The sequence below is a fragment of the Lissotriton vulgaris genome, chromosome 9 (assembly GCF_964263255.1).
Source record: "Lissotriton vulgaris chromosome 9, aLisVul1.2, whole genome shotgun sequence".
Lineage (NCBI taxonomy): Eukaryota > Metazoa > Chordata > Amphibia > Caudata > Salamandridae > Lissotriton > Lissotriton vulgaris.
The window spans coordinates 29,945,005-29,957,265 of record NC_141697.1 but is presented as its reverse complement, the minus strand read 5'-3'; the positions used below and the strand labels follow the sequence as shown (position 1 = coordinate 29,957,265).

The following is a 12,261-nucleotide window of genomic DNA, read 5'->3' as shown; positions in this document are numbered from 1 at the left end:
TGACTAGCCAACGACGACTCCGTCAAAGGCGTAGTCGTCTTCTTCTGTGGAAAAACCTTCTCAGGAAGCCTCTTAGATGCCAAAGACTTTCCAGACTTTTTAGGGGGCAATACTGATGATGATCCAGAAGGTGGAGAAGCCTTTTTTTCAGAAGGCAAGCCAGAGCCCTTGGAGGGCTGAACTTTCCTCAACACCTTAGCCCCAGTGGAAGATAGATCTTCCTCAGCCATCCTTTTTCTGGAGGATACAGATGACCCTGAAGCCACACTTCCCACTTCAGATAAAGGATTTTCCTGGTCTTGAATCTTCTGTAGTCCTTCCCTATCTCTGAGGATCTTCCGAGGGAAGGTCCGGCAGATCTTACACTCTCTCACCTCATGATCAGGATAAAGGCAGTAGATGCACTTTTTGTGGGGATCTTCTATAAAAAGCTGGGGCTTCCCACAAGATTCACAAGGCCTGAAAAGAGGTTTTTCTAGTAGATGACATCATAGATGAAGAAATCCAGTTAGAAAAGTGAAGTACTGAGCAGAGCTCAGGGAGACTCCCTTCACATGACGTGCAGTAGAAAATCTGGGAGCCTGAGCCTCTGGGGAGAACATTCTGGTAGGTGCTGTTGCCCGATTCGCTGCAGTTTGGACTATACAAAATGACTAGGATAGTCATGAGTGTGAAAGTTTTATTTTTGTAGCTTAGGGCTACTTTCCTTCCTGGTTGGTTATTACCAAGGTTTTTTGGGTATTATGTGCATATTATTGCTTTTTTTATGTGCCGAGGGACTGCCACTCCGACGACGGGGAATGATTCAGGCATGTGAATCTATAAAAGACACCCCAAATACTGGAGAAGACAAATCCGTGTCGTTAGCCCTCTTCCTAGAGGAAGCAGTCTTGACAGAGGAAGTACTCTCAATGTCAGATAAGGGGTTGTCTTGGTCTTTAATCTTCTGTACCCACAGAAGAAGACGTCCCTCTCTATCTCTCAAAGTCTTTTGTGGGAAAGTTCTGCAGATCTTGCAGTCTATCACCAGGTGATCCGGATACAGGCAGTAAATGCATTTCTTGTTGAGGTCTTCAGAAAATACGGTGAGCTTCCCACAAGACTCACAAGGTCTAAATAGATTTCTTTGAAGAAATGAAGAAAATGAAAAAAATGAAGAAAAGAAATGAAGAAATTCTGAAGAAACCTGAAGTACTGAGCAGAACTAAGGGAAACTCCCTTCACACGACGTGCGGTAGAAAATCTGAGAGCCTGAACCTCTGACAAGGTTCTAGAGGGTGCTGTTGCCTGATTGACTGTAGTTTGGACTATATATAATGACTTGGACGAGTCATGAAAGTGAGAAAAAAAATCCTATTAACTTCCAGTATTTTTACTTCCTGTTTCTATTTTACCTATGATATGGCTATGTTATGCTTATATAGTGTTTATTTTGATGTACCATGGGATTCCAGCATGTGAATCTATTAAAGATACCCCAATACAGGAGAAACTCAACTCTATTATCGCATAAATACCAAACATCTACTGCGTGACTACCAAGTTGGCTTCGGATCATGCTGCAGCACAAAGAGGTACTTTACACATTGTAGATGCTTCCCTCTCACAAACGAAGATGACCTCCTGCTTCCTGATATTGCTGGACCTCTGAGATGCCTTAGACACCATTGAGTATCCCACACACATCCAGAAGTTTTGAATGAGACAGACTGGCAAAGTCCTTCACTGATTCTCCACCTAACTTTTCAACTTATTCCAGATCGCTGACATGGGCACCTACAGGTCCCAGAAGATCCCATTCACCGGCAGAGACTCGAAGAGCTCCATATAGCTAAACGTCATCCTCGGGGGCGTGGCTGCAGCACGAGGCAGAATGGCTGCTTCTTGAGGGAGCTACGCAAGCCAGATACACAATCTGGCTAATACCATCCTAAATTTCACCTGTGTGTTACTTAGACCCCAGTAGCTGATGCCTATAACCCGCATGCATGTGTGAGGCAGTTCTTGCTCATGTGGTACCCTTGCCGCCGCTTTAAACTGGATGTTTCTGTATCGGCTCTGACGGAGGGAAAATGGCGCCCGTACGAGCTCAGGCCGCTGAGATGTAGATGGATAACTGGAGTGACCGGTGGCTGTGACCGTGTGACTCGCTGCCGCTGTGGAGGTCTGGTCGCGGCGGCGGGGACATAGGACTGTGGTCGGCGGACTTGTGTGTACTGGAGCTGTCCTTAACGCGGCTGTGTCGGCGAGCGGGCACACAGGAACATGGCGTACATGGGATCGCGACGGTGAGGTGCGTGAGCCTAGCTGGAGTGTGCTGATCGGGCTCTTCATGTGTGGAGGCTAATGCGGGCGGCAGGGACTGCACCCGGGAACAACTGCTACTACTGGGAGCAGCGAGTAGCGGACATCGGCAAGGTGCGGCTGCGTCATGCTGGGCTGTGGGCCCTCCTGTTGAGGACAGAGCTGCGTGGCAGAGGAGCTGCTGAAACACTCGCCCAGGATCTGCATTTGAGACCATTGGTGAGCCTGGTGATCTCGGTGACAGCTTGGAGGTGCAGTAAGTGGGTTGTGGAGCGCGGGCTGGACCTGGGTTTGCTTGCTTGTGCAGCTTTGTCTGGTTGCCCCAGTGCTGTTGCGTGGTGGTGGCTGGCGGGGCAAGGGATGCCCGGCTCACTGAGGTGCAGTGGCGTGGCACTCCAATGGTGGGCACCATGGGTATGCGGGCCTGAATCCCTGAGGTGGATGGGTACTAACCGGGGCGGTTCGGTGCACCAGTTGGCCGGCTTGTCTGGGCCGGTGTGCGCGGGGAGCCGCCGGGGGGTCCCAGACTGCTGAGAGGTGGGCTGCGGCGAAACCCTGATTGAAGGTAACGACCTGATATACCTGTAATTCTCCCGTGGGTTCAGATATGGGGCTGAGTTGACTGTACTACGCTGTGGGGCAGATAAAACCCATACTTGCCGGGCAGGGACACGCTGCAGTAGACACTGGACTGACAGCTACTGAGGCTGAATGCTTGATCACTGCCTAGTGAACGCCCTACCTGGGCAAGAGAACGTCGGACTCTGGCTGACGCACTGCATAGTGGATAGCAGCGTCTGTGCCCCGGTGCAGTCTATCTCCCTAAGGCTGCAAAGACTGTGAGGTAGCGGGGTTGTTGTGCAGCTGGTGGACCTCGCGTTGGAGGATCTGCTGAGACTGGGTGCGTGCGAAGCGGCGGGGCGTGCCGGCGCATGACAATCTGCTGCCATAATTTCCAGTATGGGAAAGTCTGACCCCAACCAGCCCAAGCTGTACTTTGACAACAAGCGAAGTACGCCTGCGACTGAAGCAATGGGTGACCAGGCCGGATCACAGTGTGCTTCGGGGGCGGTGGATGAAGTGGAAGATGACACTAGGACCATCTTATTGGAGTTGCGTGCAGGAATGAAGTCAATTGATAGTAAAATAGACGCACTGGCGACCGGGCTGGACGTTGTTAAGAAGAAATTGGATACACATGAACACATGCTTGATGTTTTGGAAAATAGACTGTCGGACACGCAAGATTCACAAGCCGAGACTAGGACTCAAGTCTTGCAAATGGAGATGGTTCTTGAAATTATAAGGGCACAGAATGAGGATTTAGTAGCGCATTCTAGGCGCAACAACCTTCGCATTCTTGGCCTGCCAAGAGTCCGCCGCTATTTCCAAAATGGAGACCTTCGTGGATGGGATGTTGCGAGACCTATTTGGCTCAGTATTGTCTGCAGTGATGGTAGTGGAAAGGGCACACCGTTTATTGGGCCCCAAACCGAAGCCAAGTGCACCATCACGCCCGATTATTGCGCGCCTTCTGAACTATGCTGATAGAGACGCTATTCTGCGGGAAGCTAGGGCTAAGGCCCCAGTTACTTACAAGGGGGACACACTGTCCTTTTTCCCGGATTACAACCCGGTTGTGCAGGCAGCTAGGAGGCAGTTTGTCCCAACGAAAAATTTACTGCAAGCAGAATCCGTCCTACGCTATGTTATACCCGGCCAAATATAAAAAAATAACGCACGAAGGACAATCGCACTTCTTCACTGACTCGAAATCGGCCCTGAAGTTCACGAAGCACATTTGTAAATCTAGCCCTCTGCGAGGCGGGTCGGAGAATGCAGAGACGGCATCGGGCCTGGAAGAAGCAGACTGAATACGATGATACTGCGCTCTATAGTTGACCATGGACGACCTTTTTTCTCGTAACTCTCATAGTATTGGTCACAAACTGTTGTTGGTCTAGTCTGGTGTGTTCAGCATGTGGCGGAAGAGAGATACTTCCCTAAACATGTGTTAGGTTTTGGTTTTTTTATTTTCTTGGAGGGTTCATGACCATTCTGCGTTGCTTAGAGCATATGGCTTTGGTAACACTTTATGTCTGTTCTATTTTTCTTTCTCTCATTGCGCACAGGTGAACCACATGGTTCTAATCTGGCGACCACACCACGGTGTGGGTAATCGTTGCCATTCCTCTCCCCCTAGCGGGTATTCCCCAAATGTTGAATTGTATGGTTAATGAGAGTGATGTGTGGGTGGGGGGTAGGCGTCGATCTTGACCTAATTGGGAGGTTGGAGAGGGCAGGGGAGGAGGGTTGGTGGTAAGGGGCATGTATTGTGTTGTTGTATTTTTTCCTTTTCTTCTGCACATGTTACACTGAAGTCGGTTGGAGTAAGCTTTGAGAAATGTGCTTGGTTACCTGGGCATGGTGTTGGCTGCAGCTCTACACTGCCGTTTGAGATAGCGATAGGTGGGGTAGGCATGGATAAGAGTAGTGATGGGTGATAGGTTTCGTTTGTTGACCTGGAATGTAAGAGGCTTCAACTCACCTAGAAAAGTAAGGCAAGTTGTAGCGTATTTAAATCGGCACTCAGTACATATAGCCCTGCTGCAAGAGACGCACCTGACTAAACACATTGAACGGGGTATTGCAGGGAAATGGGCGGGCTTTAAACTAGCAGGCTCTTTTTCATTGTATGCCAGAGGGGTGATGATCATGGTGAAAGAGGAGTGGCCTTTCAGCCAGCCCGTACATATCCACATACTAAATGAAGAGGGTAGATGTGCGATGGTACAGGGTAAACTGGGGGGCTCGTTGGTTACGATTATCAACACGTACTGGCCTATTGTGGACGCTCCAGTATGTTTTTCTCGGATGTGTGGTGCACTGAGAGCTTGGCCTGAAGCTACTTTACTGTGGGGGGGGTGACCTGAACACATATCTAAACCTTGATCTAGATAAATCTAATCCAATGACCCAGAGAACTCCAAAAGTGGCCAGGAATGTGGTCTGTGCCATGGAGGAATTTGGCTTGAGTGATGTGTGGCGAGTGTGGAACCCACTGGCAAAAGAAGGGACACATGCGACGCCCTCGCATGGCAGCTGGTCAAGGCTGGACGACTGGTTGGTGGGAGAGGAGGCCATGAACTGGGTGCGGGAAGGGGCACATTTATCACGTACATTATCAGATCACAATCCCGTGGAGCTGGATCTGGAAATCCCGACGGCCGTGCATCGCCCTTTTACATGGAGGCTGCGCTCTGGGGCTCTACTAAACCCGGTCTACGAGAATACGGTGAGGGAGGCCACTGAACAGTATTTTGTAATTAATAAGGGTACAGTGGACGAGGCCTCGACGCTATGGCAGGCTTTCAAAGTCACAATCGGGGAGCATTAGTACTGCCGCGGGTATACTGAGAGACATAAGGACACAGCTACAAAACACTAAGACCGCCCTGCGTGAGTTAGAGCGAAAATATGCTGCGCAACCCTCAGGTAGATACGTTGGCCCGCATTATGAACTAATTAAAGAATACGATGCACTGTCCGAAACGGAAATAAAGTATCTGTCGCGTAGACACACGGCTAGACGGTATGGGGAGGGAGGCAGGCCGGGGCGCGCACTGGCTAGTAAGATCAAATATCGACAGGAGCAGCCGCGTATAGAAATGATCACAGACTCACATGGGGGGAACACTATCACCCACTGGGCATCACAGAGTACTTCAGAGGTTTCTACGCGGAGCTGTACACCACCAAAGGGGGTGCGACGGAGGCCGCGATGGGGGAATATCTAGAAGACATAGCGTGCGCCTGGCTTTCCGACGCACATAGGGAATATCTGTGTATGCCCATAGACAAGCAGGATGTCAAGGCAGCGATTGCTGCGCTATGTAACGGTAAAGCACCTGGGCCAGATGGCCTGACGGTGGAATTTTATAAGAAGTATGCAGACCTACTTGCAACGTATCTATTAGAGATGTATGCTGAGGCACATGAGTCCGAGAAATTGCCACCGACATTGCGACAAGCACTGATAATTACTCTACTTAAAAAAGATAAGCCGCCGGACAGGTGCGACTCTTATCGCCCTCTGCCACTGATCAATATAGATGCGAAGATATTGGTCAAAATCTTAGCAACAAGGCTGCAGCCCCTGATGTCGTGTCTGGTGTTGCCTGATCAATCGGGCTTTATACCTCAAAGATCTACATCGCATAATCTCCGGTCCATTTTCTCCATGTTCCACATACTAGAACCGAGCAGGTCAGCTCGCGGCTGTGTTACTAGACGCTGTGAAAGCGTTCGATTCGGTGGAATGGAACTAAATGCTTTTTGTTCTGCGGCGGATGGGTTTCCCACCCTTATTTATACAATGGATATCGGTGCTTTATGCGGAGCCATTGGCCAGAGTTTGCATTGGGGGATTGACCTCTGGACCTTTTGCAATAGAGGGGGGCACTGTCCCCATTGCTTTTTGTGATTGTATTAGAACCCCTGGCATGTGTTATTCGGCAACGACATAGGGAGACCGCACTGAATTTTAACTATCGGCCAGTAGCCATTTCACTATACGAGGATGATATGGTGCATTTTCATCCGCGAACCCTCCCGTTATCTGGCACAACTCCTCCGGGAGTATATTAGATTTGGCCACCTCTCGGGTCTCTATGTCAACTGGGACAAATCTATCATTATTCGGCATACGGAGTCCATCTTACGACCTGACATGGAGTTCCCGCTGAGTGTGGGTTCATAGAGATCCTAACATGGTGATACGAGAAAATTATGGGTGGGCGTACACCAGGCTGGAACAGCAGGTGGATGTGTGGACTTCGCTACCGCTGTCGGACCGCATTGCACTCATTAAAATGGTGGTTTTACCTCGATATTTGTACCTGTTTATTAACATCCCGGAGGTACTCACGGTGGGGTTTTTCCATACCGTGCGTCGGGTGTTGCTACGACTAGTCTGGGGTGGTAAGACCGCTCGTGTGAAATGGTCGACTCTCACTAAGGGGTATGACATGGGGGGATTCGGAGCGCCAGACTTCTATGCTTACTACTTGAGTGCGCAGGCTCAATACATATATTATTGGTTGAGACCACATGCATATACTCCGCATGTGGTGGTAGAGGAGGGGGATGCTTCCCCGATCCCGCTACACAGCATACTTACACACTGTTCGCGTGGCACCCCAAAGGCTGAAATAAATACAGTTCGACAGCAGAACATTGGTTAAAATACTTTGTTTATTGTAAAGAAAATCTGAAACCTTATGAGGAAGAATTACCGATAATCTCGAGATCAAGAGATATCTGGGAGCCGCTGCGTACATTCCTGTTGAATAGGACGGCTGCTGCTGAGTAGAATGACTCACACGTGTGGTTGGGAGAATAACGACAAGAGAGTAGGGGAGGTGGCTGACATATTGCTTAGGGGATACTACATTGTTCCGAATCGGCTATGTAACTCATGATTAGGATAAATGTGCAGATATGTTCCCTTTTTTTTGGTCTATGTTATGGTCTTTTTTATTTTCATTCTAGCATTACTTACTCAATTATGGGAGATGTGAAGATCTTGTTGCTATCAAGCTTTCCTTTCCTATTGTTTTGTGCTGATTGTGCTTTTTGTTGAGGGAGATGTATTGTAATGTTATTTGTATGTGTTTTTATTTGAAAATAAAAAAATAAAAAAATAGCTAGAAGTCATCCTCAAAATCTAAGTGGAGCACCATGGGGCTCTGCTCATCAATAACGGCATCAAAATCAAAACTTAATATTATGCAGACGAAGGACAACTCTACTTGAATGTCTCTTTTGTTCCACTGTGATTCAGTACTTCGAACACAGCCTGCAACTTATCCATCTGGACAAGAATAAAAAGCAAGAAATAGTTCAAAATTGGCTCAATGACATTTACCTCATCCTCAAGGTATACACTGACAAGCAAACAAAGACAGCCAGGTAACAACTGTCTAGTAAAGTGAAGCCATTCCATGAAGAAAACTACTTCAGAAATTCTGTTTAAGCTCTCGTACAACTGTGTCTGGTTCGTGAAAACAACCTCCTCCATGGCCACCCAAACTCCCCAGTGTCCCCCCCTGTCCCCCTGTCCCCCACTCTTCCAACACACTGCAGCTTGCCTTGTCAAAAGCATGAAGAAATATATTCACAATTAGCCTATTCTGATGGAACTCCACTTGCCCCCACTTGACGTCTTGCAATATCTTCAAACCAGCTGCATTAGTTACAAAGCCATCATGACCAGCAACCCATCCATTAGGCAAACAATCGCACTATTTCTGGTGGCTCTGTCATCTTTAGCCAGGACACCATGAGCCTGCAGACAGATGTGTAAATAAGGAAAAACAAGGCAAGAGGACTTACAGTTTATGCAGGAAGGATCTTTTACATCCACACATTTATCACAGCCGCTTCAACCAGGCTCCAATTTAGTAAAGAGTTGAAGAAACAGAAGAAAACAAGTTACTTACATGTAACTCTAGTGCTCCAGTATTGGAAACTTTCATAGATTCACATGCTTAATTCATTCCCAGTCATCGAGATGGGAGTCTCCGGTATATAAAAACAGCATAGGCCCAATCCAGTTTTGTAACATATCCACCTCTTTTTGTAATAGAGACCAAATAAAATCAACAACCAATCAGATCAGCCTCACCCCTTAGAACCTTCCTGAGAGAACCTCAACCTTCAGATTTTCATAGCCGTAGTGCCAAAGGGTAACCAAGAACATGCAGAATGTAGAGCTTTCCCAGGGGAGGAGGGTGGGTCACATGTGAATCTAGGAAAGTTTCCAATACAGGAGAACTAAAGTTACAGGTCAGAAGGAAAATGCTACTTACCAGTATGCATCTGTTCTTGGCATGTAGAGCTGCAGAGTTGTACACTTAGCATTAGATTGCCACCTGGTGTTGGGCTTGGATGATTGCATGTTGTCGTCGTCTTGGAAGAAGTCTTTGTAGTCACGAGATAGGTGACTCCTCCCTTGGACGATAGTGTGCATGGGCATCGGCTCAATCCCAGGACACGGACATCTAGACATCTCAGAGGCTGACACGAGTCCCCAGCAAAGTTGAGACCTGTAGCTATCACGAGAGACGTGGGACCAGAACTCCTGGACATCCAGCACATTGTTAGTGCATCGACTTCCAGAGCATTCCCGAAGTTGTGCATTGGGCTACTTGTAGTCCAAGCCCTAAGCACTTTTTCCCTCGAAAATTGTGGGCGTACACTCCACGAGTGTTCCGTCGGACCGCTTTCAGAATTTCCACTCAAGGCGCCTTCGCGATCCCTAGTCCGTTTGCTAGTGGGTCCCGACAAAGGAATCTACTTTGTTTCTAGGGATTCCCTGGTTGCTCCACACGTGCCCAGACTCCCCTCCAAAGGGTGAGTCCCTCAGACCTTGCTGGTCTGCACCGAAGCCAATCTTTTTATCTTGTGCGGGTTGCTGTTGCCAAGGCTTGTTGGGTCCAATCCGGATACTGACGCTGCAGCACTCGACATCAGACGTGGGACAGCTCAAATCCAGCTCCTGTTTGCCCCATTGGTTCTACAGGCTCTAGGCCTGGTCTCGGGTTTAGAGCTGTATTTCTACCACTTTCTTAGTATATGGTTTGTGAGGCCACTAGGGCAAAACGTATACTGTGCTAATTTACTATGTGCTATTGAAGTTCTTGTATTGTACTTTTGTCTCTAGCCTCATAAAGAGACTAGAGGGGTTGTGTTTAGAATTAATATATTTTTATATATATACCTGGTGTGGTGTACTTTCATTTGATCATTCAAGAGATTATAGATTGGTAAAACAAGCTGCTTTACATTCCTTTAAGACTTGGCCTGAAGGCTGCTCTACACAGCTACCACAAGGACAGCTTTCTATAAAGGTTGTCTAAACCTACCATCTATAAGGGTTGTTTGGACTGGTGCAAGGTGCCCACTAGAATAGTGGACATCATATGCCAGGCCAACTTCTCACAGGCAGGATTTCATGAGCTGAAGAAGAGAATGATGCACTCCCGATTCTTGGTACCAGTGAAAAAATCTTTTCCACTTCATGCAGTATGTCTTGTTTGTACTCGGAGCACGAGATTGGGAAAGGATTTCGCTACATTCTGCAGACAGCTTTAAGTTGAGAAACTCTCTGCGCTCAGGAGCCATGCTGGTAATTGCAGGGATTTGGGATCCGGATGTAGTATCTGGCCCTGGGATATCGTCAGAATAGGATTCAAAGAAATCGGACGCTGTACTGACTGAAGAAGATCCGTGTACAAGAACCGGCGAGTCCAGGAGGGCGCAATAAGAATCATTTTGCAGAGTTCCGTCTTTAATTTCCTGAGAAGCCTCGGGAGAAGAGGAACGGGGGGGGGGAGGGAGCGTAGACAAAGGCGCCATGCCATAGAAAACGCACTCCCCCAGGATCCCAGGGGGTGATGCCAGCTTGCGAAGTACTGGCATTTCTTGTTGTCCAGTGTCGCAAACAGATCTATGGAAGGTTTGCCCTACAGTCGAAAGACAACGTCCTGTGTCCTCTGGTCCAGCTCCCACTCGTGGCAGACTGACTTCAGCCAGCTTAGCGTATCTGCCGTCTCGTTGAGATTCCCTGGAAGATGCTCTGCTTTCAGAGAGACTCCCTGGAAGATGCTCTGCTTTCAGAGAGACCCCATGAAGGATCGCCCATTCCCAGATACACTGAGCTTCCACAGACAACAGATGGGATCTCGTGCCGTCCTGTTTGTTGACATAATGCATGGCCGTGGTATTGTCTGTTCTCATCAGAATCAAATAATTTTTTATTCTCAGGAGAAACGCCTGTGGGGCTAGGCGAATTTCTCTGAGTGCTAGCAGATTGATGTGCAAAAGGTGATGATGCGGTTGCCAAAAACCACTTATCTTGAGGACCTGTAAGACAGCTGCCCAACCCTCCAGGGATGCATCAGTAGTGATAATCTGAGGAGCTTGAGTGACCAAGAAGGAGAGACCTTGGGACATGTTCTCCTTGTAAGTCCACCATGAGGCGGCTTCCCTCATTGGTGTAGTGACTGATTCTGTCCTCGAAAGATCCTTGCGCCTGATGCCACTGTAAGTCCAGTTGCTCCTGGAGAGGACAAATTCGTAGCCTGCAATGGTGGTATTAGTGGAATGCAGGACAAAATAGATCCCAGAAGGGACTTTTAGAGGCGAACTGAAAGCGACCATTTTATGAGTAGGCGGGCCGTAGATATCAGTTTGTTTGCCTTTCAAGTGACGGAAATGCCCTGTTCAGGGATGTGTCTAACATTGCTCCAGAAAATTGACGTTCTTGGACGGATACAAGTTTGACTACTTCCTGTTGAGGGTAAGACCTAGACTCTCGAACAACTTTGCACAGGCTGCCACTGAATCTCTGGCTGAGGTTTTGGAGGGAGCTTTTAGCAACCAGTCGTCCTGGTAAGGGACCACTTGGTGCTTTTAGCATCTGAGGAAAGCCGCTATTGGAGCCAGAATTTTCGTATAGATTCTTGGGGCCGACCTGAGGCCGAAAGGGAGGACCTTGAATTGAAAGTGGCTCTTGGCTAATGTAAAGCGAAGGAACTTCCTGTGCGATGGATGAATGGGTCTAACGTGGCCATGAACTCTCCTGAATTTAGTCAAAGTATGTCCTATAAGGAGATCATTCTGAACGATTGCTTTATGATATAGCTATTGAGCTCCCTGAGATCTAGGATCGGGCGCCATTTTTCGACAGTCTTTTGAACCAGAAAGAACCAAGAGTAGAAACCCTTTCCTCTTTGGGAGAAAGGGAGCTGGATCTATTGCTCCTTTTAGCAACATTTGTTGGACCTCTAGGCGCAGGAGATGAAGATGTTTTGTTAATGGGGTGTTTGGAGGAGGATAAACAAACTCCAACATGTGGCCAAATTGAACAATGCTGAGCACCCAATGATCTGATGT

The 12,261-nt window shown here is 48.1% G+C and overlaps 1 protein-coding gene across 3 annotated transcripts in view; it reads right to left on the bottom strand.

Annotated features, from left to right (window-relative positions):
* The window catches only part of STRN3 (striatin 3), a 1,097,014-nt gene that overhangs the window by 930,475 nt on the left and 154,278 nt on the right, over positions 1 to 12,261 (bottom strand). The window lies entirely within an intron of this gene.